This window comes from Rosa rugosa, chromosome 7, assembly GCF_958449725.1.
Source record: "Rosa rugosa chromosome 7, drRosRugo1.1, whole genome shotgun sequence".
Taxonomy (NCBI): Eukaryota; Viridiplantae; Streptophyta; class Magnoliopsida; order Rosales; family Rosaceae; genus Rosa; species Rosa rugosa.
In genome coordinates this window covers 7,980,432-7,990,251 of record NC_084826.1, presented here as the reverse complement: position 1 = coordinate 7,990,251, position 9,820 = coordinate 7,980,432, and the positions used below count along the sequence as shown (strand labels likewise).

General features: G+C 38.1%; 1 long non-coding RNA gene across 1 annotated transcript; it reads left to right on the top strand.

Moving 5' to 3' along the window:
* The first annotated feature begins 3,237 nt into the window (after nucleotides 1–3,237).
* LOC133723678 (uncharacterized) lies at nucleotides 3,238–5,245 on the top strand. The gene is made up of 4 exons (XR_009853193.1): nucleotides 3,238–3,427; nucleotides 3,598–3,729; nucleotides 4,236–4,299; nucleotides 4,974–5,245. It is a non-coding gene; the product is annotated as an uncharacterized LOC133723678 (long non-coding RNA).
* The last annotated feature ends 4,575 nt before the right edge of the window (nucleotides 5,246–9,820 follow it).

Here is a 9,820-nt window from a genome sequence, read left to right as displayed (position 1 = left end):
TTCGTAGTTCTGGCACTGTGGAGAAACTATTAATATTTTGGTTGAATATTTAACTAAAAATTTTATACTTGATCAATAAGATGTTTGGTGGATTTTTTTTTTGAAGGGAAAGACGACAAACTATATTAAGTGAAACTGAGAAGTACATGGAGTGATGCAAAAAACATCGAAAGAAAAATAAAAAACATAACAAGATGCATGGACGCATCTATAATGTAGGGAAACAATAAAAGATAACAAGATGCACAGACGCATCTAGAATGAAAGGTAACCATGTGACTTGATGCCGAACGACATCGCTGCACTGCATATGTCACGAGGGCAGTGTAAATGTAATAGTAACCGTAACCGTAGCCGTAACCGTAACCGATGATATGATCACCTAGGAGAGGTGATTCGCTCACCGAGAGTTCGAAAGTAACCGAGGGTGTTAGAAACTCGTAAATTAGCAATCGAACTCCCAAGAACCAGAACAAATACCAGATCAAAATGAGCAGCTGTCTCGGATCCAAGATCCGGATTTGATTACGACCTAGGTCCCAAATGCGGATCGAAGATGTTTGGTGGATGAGAACTCAAATAATACAAAACCTATTTCTAGGCCTCTATTTGAACGAAATAATAATAAATCTTTATGGATTTTTCAATAACTAGAACAAATAATCAATATGATTATTTATAAAACGTCAATATACTAATATATTCCAATCATATTAAATAGTTGCCTTAATATAGTCATATGATATGATATTTCAAGGTTTTTGAGCTCTCTTGGCTTGTAAGGAAGCATTTGGTTATGTGATGGAACATGGTCTATGTACAGTAATTTTGGAAACTGATTGTTTGGTTTTGAAGCAACAAGTGTGTCAGGAGAAGCTGCATAATTCTTCTATTCTTGGAAGGTTATATGAGGAGCTCAAACAAGATTTGGAAGAGGTGAACCAAGTCAGAATTATTCACGCTAAAAGAGAGGCCATGGTTGCGCACAAATTGGCAGCTCATGCTGCAGATCTTGACCAAGATTTCTTTTGGTCTAATATTCCTTCCTTCACTCAAGATGTAATAGAATCTGAGAAATGTATTCCTTAATCTGTTTATCAGTTATCCATAAAGTCTAACACCATTCAACTCAATAAAAAAGAAAAAGAAAAAAATGGTTTTTGAGATTAGGGATATTTAAGGTACTTAAGCGCTAGTTTCTCTCTCTAGGTTTCTTCGACCTAGGGTTTCAGAGACTACAACGAGCAAAAAGAACAACGGTGGAAGACCAGACCCTTTTTGTCGGTTCTAGCAGTCTCTCATCATCAGAGTGTTGGATTGCTGTTTGGTCTTCAAGGTCGTTGTTTCTGTTACGGCGGCGGGTTGTTAGATTGCCAGATCGGAGAGAGAGTTTTTTTAATCTGGTGCTGCAGAAGTGCAAATTGATGTGGTGTTTGCGCTGTGGATTGTTTCGGGAAGCCATGGCGCTGTTGTAGAGTGTCGGGTTACTCAAGTTGGATAAGCGGTTGTTTCGTTCAACGGCTGATGTGGTAGACAGGCAAGCCGCCGGAAACCATGACAACGGTGGAGATGCAGGGGAGCCCTTCTAATTTAAATCTGACTTGGGCTTAGGCTCAGGTCTAGGCCAGTTGGGCTTGTTTTTGGGCTCTAATGATCTATTAGGGTTTTAAGTCTGTGTAAGTTTGGGTAAACTTTTATGAGTCCTCTATGAAGTTTCTAGTTTTTTGCTTGTACCACAATTGCGTGATTGATAAGTAAAGACATTCAACTAGATTTCTTTTCCATGGGAGGCGAGGTTCTTTCATTCTTGTATAGCCTTGCTTAAATGTGAGAGTATTAGTGATCTTTAATGGTTTGCTTTAGCTTAGGTAGGTTAGTCTGAATTTTCTTGCCGGCTTTCTTATGTAAGTTTTTATAGACTCTAGATTTTGGTTGTTGATCTAATGAATTCAACTTCTATTTTAAAAAGGATATTTAAGGTACTTTTTATTGTGTATTTAGTAAAATATTATAATGAGAAATTAAATTAATAATGTATTGAATATGGAGTGTGTATTAAATAATTAAGGGTGTGTATTTAAAACTGTTGTTATTGTTTCTCCTCAAGTGGTTGATGAAAAAGCTATGGCCAAGTTGTGTACAACTGTACATCAATCAAATGAACAGGGATTCGGGGATGGATATTTCTATTCACCAAGTGGACTGGTAACATATTGCTGTAACAGGATAAACAAAACTATCCCATCAATAAATTAGAAACATAGAACACTTGTGATTAAGTGATGTCGATCCTGATGAATTAAACTTGTAATTTAATGCTCACATTCTGTGAAAAAAATATGAGAACTGTTGGGATTGTTAACAGAGTACGCAGCAATATAGCAAATAAAGAGCAATAAAGAGACACCAAATTTAACGTGGAAACCCTTCAAGGTGAAGGGAAAAAACCACGGGACAAACTCCGAAAAACTTCCACTATGAAAATGGGATTACAATCACCAATCTCTCTAGAACACTAGAGGAAAAACTCTCAAGAGAAACACTCTTGGATACACTCTCACAAGGATATTGTAAAAGCAGGATTTTCTTTCTCTCCTTTTACAACTCTCTGTCTCTAGCTCTCTCTATCTTTTCTCTCTCTCTATTCTGCCGAATTTGAGAATGATAGGAACTTCTTCGTTTCTCTTTCTCCAGCTCCTTATGAAGGATTGTGAAAGGAATCACAAGGTGCCGGCAGCACACCTTCTTTTCTGCCATGAAACTTGCTTTCTTTTGTTCTTTTCTGCCGCATGCTTGCTTTTCTCTTTCCTTTCTCTCAGACAACATGTCTGTTTCTACTTTTTCTTTTCTCTAAAGTCCAACCTATAATGAGCATATGTCCAACATAATTAAATGCCTAGCATGATTACATCTAATAATTATATCTATCATAGCATGAGGAGGGAATCGGCCAACAATCTCCCCCTTCCTGACTCATGCTTAAGATCGCATGTTATGCCCCGTACCTTAAAATTTTTACTAATTACATTTACCGGTTTTGACCGAGGAGTTGACTTTCTATTTTGTCTGTTAAGTTGGGAATTTCCTTGAGAATGCCGTAGTATACGAAAAAAAATCGAGTTCGTGGACACGTAGTTTGTTTGAATCGGAATTTTAACGGGAAAGTTATGACTTAAACTAGGAGTTACTATTTTTAGCTTGGGTTTTATTTAAGGGCTTTCCATTTTGGGAAAGAGAGAGAAAGTGAAATAAAAACAGAAAAATCGAGACAACCCGAGCCAAGCCCGAGCTGCCCCCCCCTTCTCCTTTCTTCTTCGCGTGAACAGTAACCGAGAGAGAGAAAATCCGGCAATTCGTCGCCGTCCGGCCACCCCAACGTGCACCGCTCATCTTGGCTTGATCCTCTCTTCCTTCTCTTCCTAATTATGTAAGTTTTTCACCTTGGGTTTCATTAGTTTTTGAGATTTGAAGGGAATTGCAGAAATGGGAAAAATCGGGTTCTTGCTTTGATCTCCGGGTTCCGGTGATTTTCGGCCGGATTCCTTGAGGATTTTGGTTGTTGGTGAGGTGTTGAATGTATTCCTAACCTTGTTGCAGCTGGTGGTGGTCTGTGGAGGAAGATTGGAAGGTGTTGGGCGGGTGAACAGTGCCATGAACAGTAACTGTCGAGTTCTTGGTTTTTGTTTGATTTCTCCGGCCATTTCTGCTTGATTTTGATTGTAGTTGCAGGTATAGAACTTGATGGGTGTGTTGTGAAGATGATCTTGAACTTGTTTTGGGCTTGAGGTTGTTTGGTTTGAGGTTTCTTGGAAATTTGTTGTTGGTTTAGGTTGCTTGAATATTATGGTTTAAAATTGGTTTTGGTTATAGAGTAAGATTGAATTAATGTGTTGGAAAGTAGGAAAAATGATTGTGGATTGTGGATTGAAAAGAAAAATTATGAAGGAATGTGGAAACTTTGGGAAAGGATTTGTGTTATAAATTAGTGGTTATTTATGGTGAAGGAATTGAAATTTAATTAACTAAGTTATCGGAACGATCCTTGCGATGATTTAAGATTGGGTTAGGATGTTGAATTGTTAAGGAAGTTCCATATTCAATAATTTAATCCCAAAATGGGATGTGGGATTTTATAAGAATTTATGAGTAACGAATACTAACTTCAGAGGGAATAAGAGTTGATTTTGAGATTGTTTTCTCTTTATGGTTAATTATATCCTGCCCAATTATTACAGGACGTACTGAGCCCTCGAGCGAGGAGGACACGGGCAGGCAGCAGGATTAGCTGCGAGACTCATTGTGAGTGGACTTTTATTTTGTATAAAGTAGTATAAATTTGTTCAAATTTGTATAAATGATGCATGCAGCATAAAAATAAGTTTTCAGTTGGTTCATTATTTGAGAAAATACGATTTGTGAAAAGTAAAGGTTTTTAAAGAAAAGCAGTTGACAAGGAGGCCAGTTTTGGCGCATGCGTAACTTACCTAGTTGGCAGTCCCTTCTAGGTAATAGCCTGGTCGGCAGTCCCGTCCAGACTACAGCCGGTTGGCAGTCCCATCCGATGCATCATCTGGTTGGCAGTCCCATCCGATGCATCATCTGGTTGGCAGTCCCTTCCAGATGACATGAGGTAGTTAGTCGGCAGTCCCGTCTACTACCTGTGGCTAGTTGGCAGTCCCAACTAACCACCGCCTCCTATTCCGGTTGGCAGTCCCTTCCGATGCGTCACCTGGGTGGCAGTCCCTCCCAGATGGCATGAGATGCCTAGGAAGCAGTCCTTCCTAGTCATCAAAAGAGTTTTCAGAAAAAGAATTAAGTTGGGATTTTATGGAATCTCGCTGCATGACGGTTTTAGTATAAAGAGAAATGGGGAGGCATTCCATTAACTGTTTCAGATTCGGTTTTGGTTTTGTCCACTCACTCTAATGGATTTTATATGTTTTTCCCTGGGCCCTTCGGGTTCAAATGCCCAGATTTCAGATTTGCCGAGATCGCGTCCAGGCTCTAAAGACTGTGGCATCAGCGCTTCCGTTTTTGTCCGTAGGTTATTACTTAACCTACCTTGTATGATATCGGCTTACTTATTAGCGTTGCTCTGATAACCCTTTCCAATTGATGGATGTTGTTGTTCGAACTGTTGTTGTTGTTGAAGTTATGTTGGGATTTGAATTGTTCCACATGTAATATTATGTTTAGAATGTAAATCTTTTATGATGGGTTGAGTGAAAGTTAAGGTTTTAATTTATGTCCAGGTTTGTGATCATTTGGGTAGCCCATATTCGGGGGAGGTTCTGCCGAATTTTCGGTAGGATTTCGTTCAATGTGGGCGCCGCAGGCTCGTATCCAAGTATCCGAGGTGATTTCTGGGTCGGGTCCTGTCTTCGCAGACCTGCAAAGAATGTGCAGGTCTCATGCTTGCCCTTTGGAAGAGACTTTGTTAACATATCGGCTCTGTTCTCATTGGTATGGACCTTTTCTATCATCAGCAGCTTTGTTTCAAATTTCTCTCGAATCCAATGGTACCTCATATCTATATGCTTGGACTTTGAATGAAAACTAGGATTCTTGCTGAGATGAATGGCACTCTGATTATCACAGTAGATAACAAACTCACTTTGGTGTAGACCAAGCTCTTGGAAATATCTCTTCATCCATAGCATTTCCTTGCAGCATTCAACAATGGCAATGTACTCTGATTCAGTAGTAGATAAAGCCACACACTTTTGCAATTTTGACTGCCAAGAAACAGCTCCCCCTGCAAAAGTGAATAAATATCCAGATGTGGACCTCATTGTGTCTACATCTCCAGCTAAATCTGCATCAGTAAAGCCTTGAAGAATAGGCCTTTCATTGCCAAAACATAAACACAATTTAGATGTACCTCTAAGGTACCTCATAATCCATTTAACTGCTGTCCAGTGTTCTCTACCTGGATTTGCAAGGAATCTGCTCACAACACCTACTGCATAACCAATATCCGGTCTAGTACAGACCATAGCATGCATTAAACATCCTACTGCTGAAGCATAGGGAACTTTCTCCATTTCTTCCTTCTCTTTTGTATTTGAAGGACTTTGTTTCTTACTCAATTTGAAATGAGTAGCAAGAGGAACACTTACAGATTTTGCTTTGTCCATGTTGAATCTCTCAAGCACCTTTTCAATGTAACTTTCTTGTGATAGCCACAACTGACCTTTCTTTCTATCACGAGTGATCTGCATGCCGAGAATTTTCTTTGAAGGCCCCAAATCCTTCATATCAAAGGATTCATTCAACCTTTCCTCCAACTCCTCAATTTTCCTTGAGTTTGGACCTACAATCAACATGTCATCAACATACAACAATAACATGATAAAGTCTTCAGATGCTCTTCGAATGAACACACAGTGATCTGAGATTGTCCTCTTGAATCCATTGTCTATCATGAATGACTCAAATTTCTTGTACCATTGGCGAGGAGCTTATTTGAGTCCATAGAGGCTCTTCTTCAACTTACAGACCATATGCTCCTTGCCCTCGACTTCAAATCCCTCTGGTTGTTCCATGAAAATGTCTTCTTCTAAGTCACCATGAAGAAAGGCTATTTTGACGTCTAGTTGCTCTATCTCCAGGTTCATACTTGCTGCCAATCCCAACACGACACGAATGGAATTCATCTTCACCACTGGAGAAAATATCTCATCAAAATCAATACCTTTCTTTTGAGCAAAGCCTTTAACAACCAACCTCGCTTTATATATTGGTTGTGAATTTTCAGATGTCTTAAGCTTGAAAATCCACTTATTCTTGAGCACTCGTCCTCCTTCTGGCCTTTCCACCAATTCATATGTTTGATTCTTGTGTAAAGAATCCATCTCCTCTTGCATAGCTTTCAGCCATTTGTCTTTGTCAGCATCATCTTGGACATCCTGAAAGCATTCAGGTTCACCTTCATCTAAGAGAAGAACATACTCATTAGATGGATATTTTGTGGAAGGCTTGTGTGTTCTGGTGCTTTTCCTCAACTGTGCAGCTTGTTTAATAACCGGTGGCTGCTCATGTTGGTTTTCTTGTGGAACTTCTTGGTTGTTGTTTGGTCTTCAAGGTCGTTGTTTCTGTTACGGCGGCGGGTTGTTAGATTGCCAGATCGGAGAGAGAGTTTTTTTAATCTGGTGCTGCAGAAGTGCAGATTGATGTGGTGTTTGCGCTGTGGATTGTTTCGGGAAGCCATGGCGCTGTTGTAGAGTGTCGGGTTACTCAAGTTGGATAAGCGGTTGTTTCGTTCAACGGCTGGTGTGGTAGACATGCAAGCCGCCGGAAACCATGACAACGGTGGAGATGCAGGGGAGCCCTTCTGCTAGTCAAAATCTGACTTGGGCTTAGGCTCAGGTCTAGGCCAGTTGGGCTTGTTTTTGGGCTCTAATGATCTATTAGGGTTTTAAGTCTGTGTAAGTTTGGGTAAACTTTTATGAGTCCTCTATGACGTTTCTAGTTTTTTGCTTGTACCACAATTGCGTGATTGATAAGTAAAGACATTCAACTAGATTTCTTTTCCATGGGAGGCGAGGTTCTTTCATTCTTGTATAGCCTTGCTTAAATGTGAGAGTATTAGTGATCTTTAATGGTTTGCTTTAGCTTAGGTAGGTTAGTCTGAATTTTCTTGCCGGCTTTCTTATGTAAGTTTTTGTAGACTCTAGATTTTGGTTGTTGATCTAATGAATTCAACTTCTATTTTAAAAAGGATATTTAAGGTACTTTTTATTGTGTATTTAGTAAAATATTATAATGAGAAATTAAATTAATAATGTATTGAATATGGAGTGTGTATTAAATAATTAAGGGTGTGTATTTAAAACTGTTGTTATTGTTTCTCCTCAAGTGGTTGATGAAAAAGCTATGGCCAAGTTGTGTACAACTGTACATCAATCAAATGAACAGGGATTCGGGGATGGATATTTCTATTCACCAAGTGGACTGGTAACATATTGCTGTAACAGGATAAACAAAACTATCCCATCAATAAATTAGAAACATAGAACACTTGTGATTAAGTGATGTCGATCCTGATGAATTAAACTTGTAATTTAATGCTCACATTCTGTGAAAAAAATATGAGAACAAATCAACAAAGCTGTAGCGCATACATACATTTATATATGATATCGATCTCACACTGTTTCTAAGTCTAAATAGAGACATGAAGGGAGATCGATCCTGTTCTTTGAAAAGTTGAACTTGCATGAAAGAAGAAACAAAAAGACCAGATAAAGGTGAGACCAAAAAAGGGTCGATGGAGAAAAGTCATGATTAGCTTATACCCTGAAAGAAAGAAACATAAGACTATAATACGAGTATGTAGTCGTTTTCCAAAACCTTTCGAAAGATAAATAAAGCTTGCCAGCCTTCCATGACTGGGATTGATCGAATAGCAAAGACACCAACCAAGGTACTACTTCTAAGAACACAGCTAGCTTAGTGCCTTATAACCATCACTAGGACTAATCAGATAATTAAGGAGTGGTCCCTTTTTCTAAGAGTTCCAAATAATTGAGGGGGTGTTAGGGAAACAGCATGCATGATCGAGCTAGCTAAAGCTAAGATATCATGGTACGTTACAACTCAGAAGACTAAATTGATAGTTACGTACATGCAGGTGAACGAAAGCAGCTTATTATAAAGCCATTTTGCATGTATATAAGCCTTGATTAACATCGTTATTAGCTCTATGTTCTAATCAGGATTCAGGATTTGATGGTTGTTAGCTGCTAGCTAGGTATTGATTAGTCATATTTTAGGTAGAGACGTACATCCATGGCTATAGTACTGGACAATTGACAATTGGTATATATTACAACTAATTACGGTGTATATTTAGAATGTACAGTGTGACATGATCACATCTTACTCTGACTTAATTATGATTTCACGATCAATTAATGTAAGGTTTGTTGGTGTATTATTGATGGTCCCAACCTGGTTAACCATAATTTTGGTAATTAGGTAGGACAAAAACTAATCAGACTCATAATCAAAACACTAGATTGAATCAGGATCATGATATACTAATTTTGTTTAAAAATCTATCTTATAGCCAATTAGAGCTAGGGAGATACTATTGGTCAACAGTAAAAGAAACTAGCTAATTCTTTTGCTTTTGCTACTACTTTGACCACAATCTTTGGTCACTAAGTTATTGTATGTTCTAATTTGTTTTGGTTTTGTTTCAGAATTTGGTTTTTGCTTGTGGTTGAAGGTTTAGTGAAGAGTAAGAACATTGATGAAGCAACAACTAGAAATGGTTTACCTTGGGGTGCATTTGGATGAGAAAATTATGAAATCCATAGAAATTTATAAATGATGGAATCTTAACTCCATCAATCTAAAATTTCATTAATTGCAATTTCTGTTGTTTGGTTGTATTTATTTAGGATTTAAAATGTGTAATAAATTAAGAAAGTTTTTAAAAAATTGGAAATGAAAATTGAATACTGCAAAAGAATTCGTAAATGACACCTATTTTGGTGGAAATTGAAGTGGGAAATTTAAAAAATGAATTCTTTCGTTTTCTTCCACAAAGAAATTCAAAATTTCCGATCAGATAATGTCAAACAAGGGAATTGGCTATTAGGAATTACGAAATCCTCAGTTTTAATTAAATTCCATCATTTTTTCCCTCATCCAAACACACTATAAAAGGTATTCAACTTTTCTTAATTTTGAGCCTGAAACTGAGGTCCGACGTTGGGCGTGCAGAAGCTGACCACAACACTTTCCCAGATATTTGGACAGGCCAATGCAAAATAAACCCATATAATTGGGCTTTAAACTAATCCACACTGTC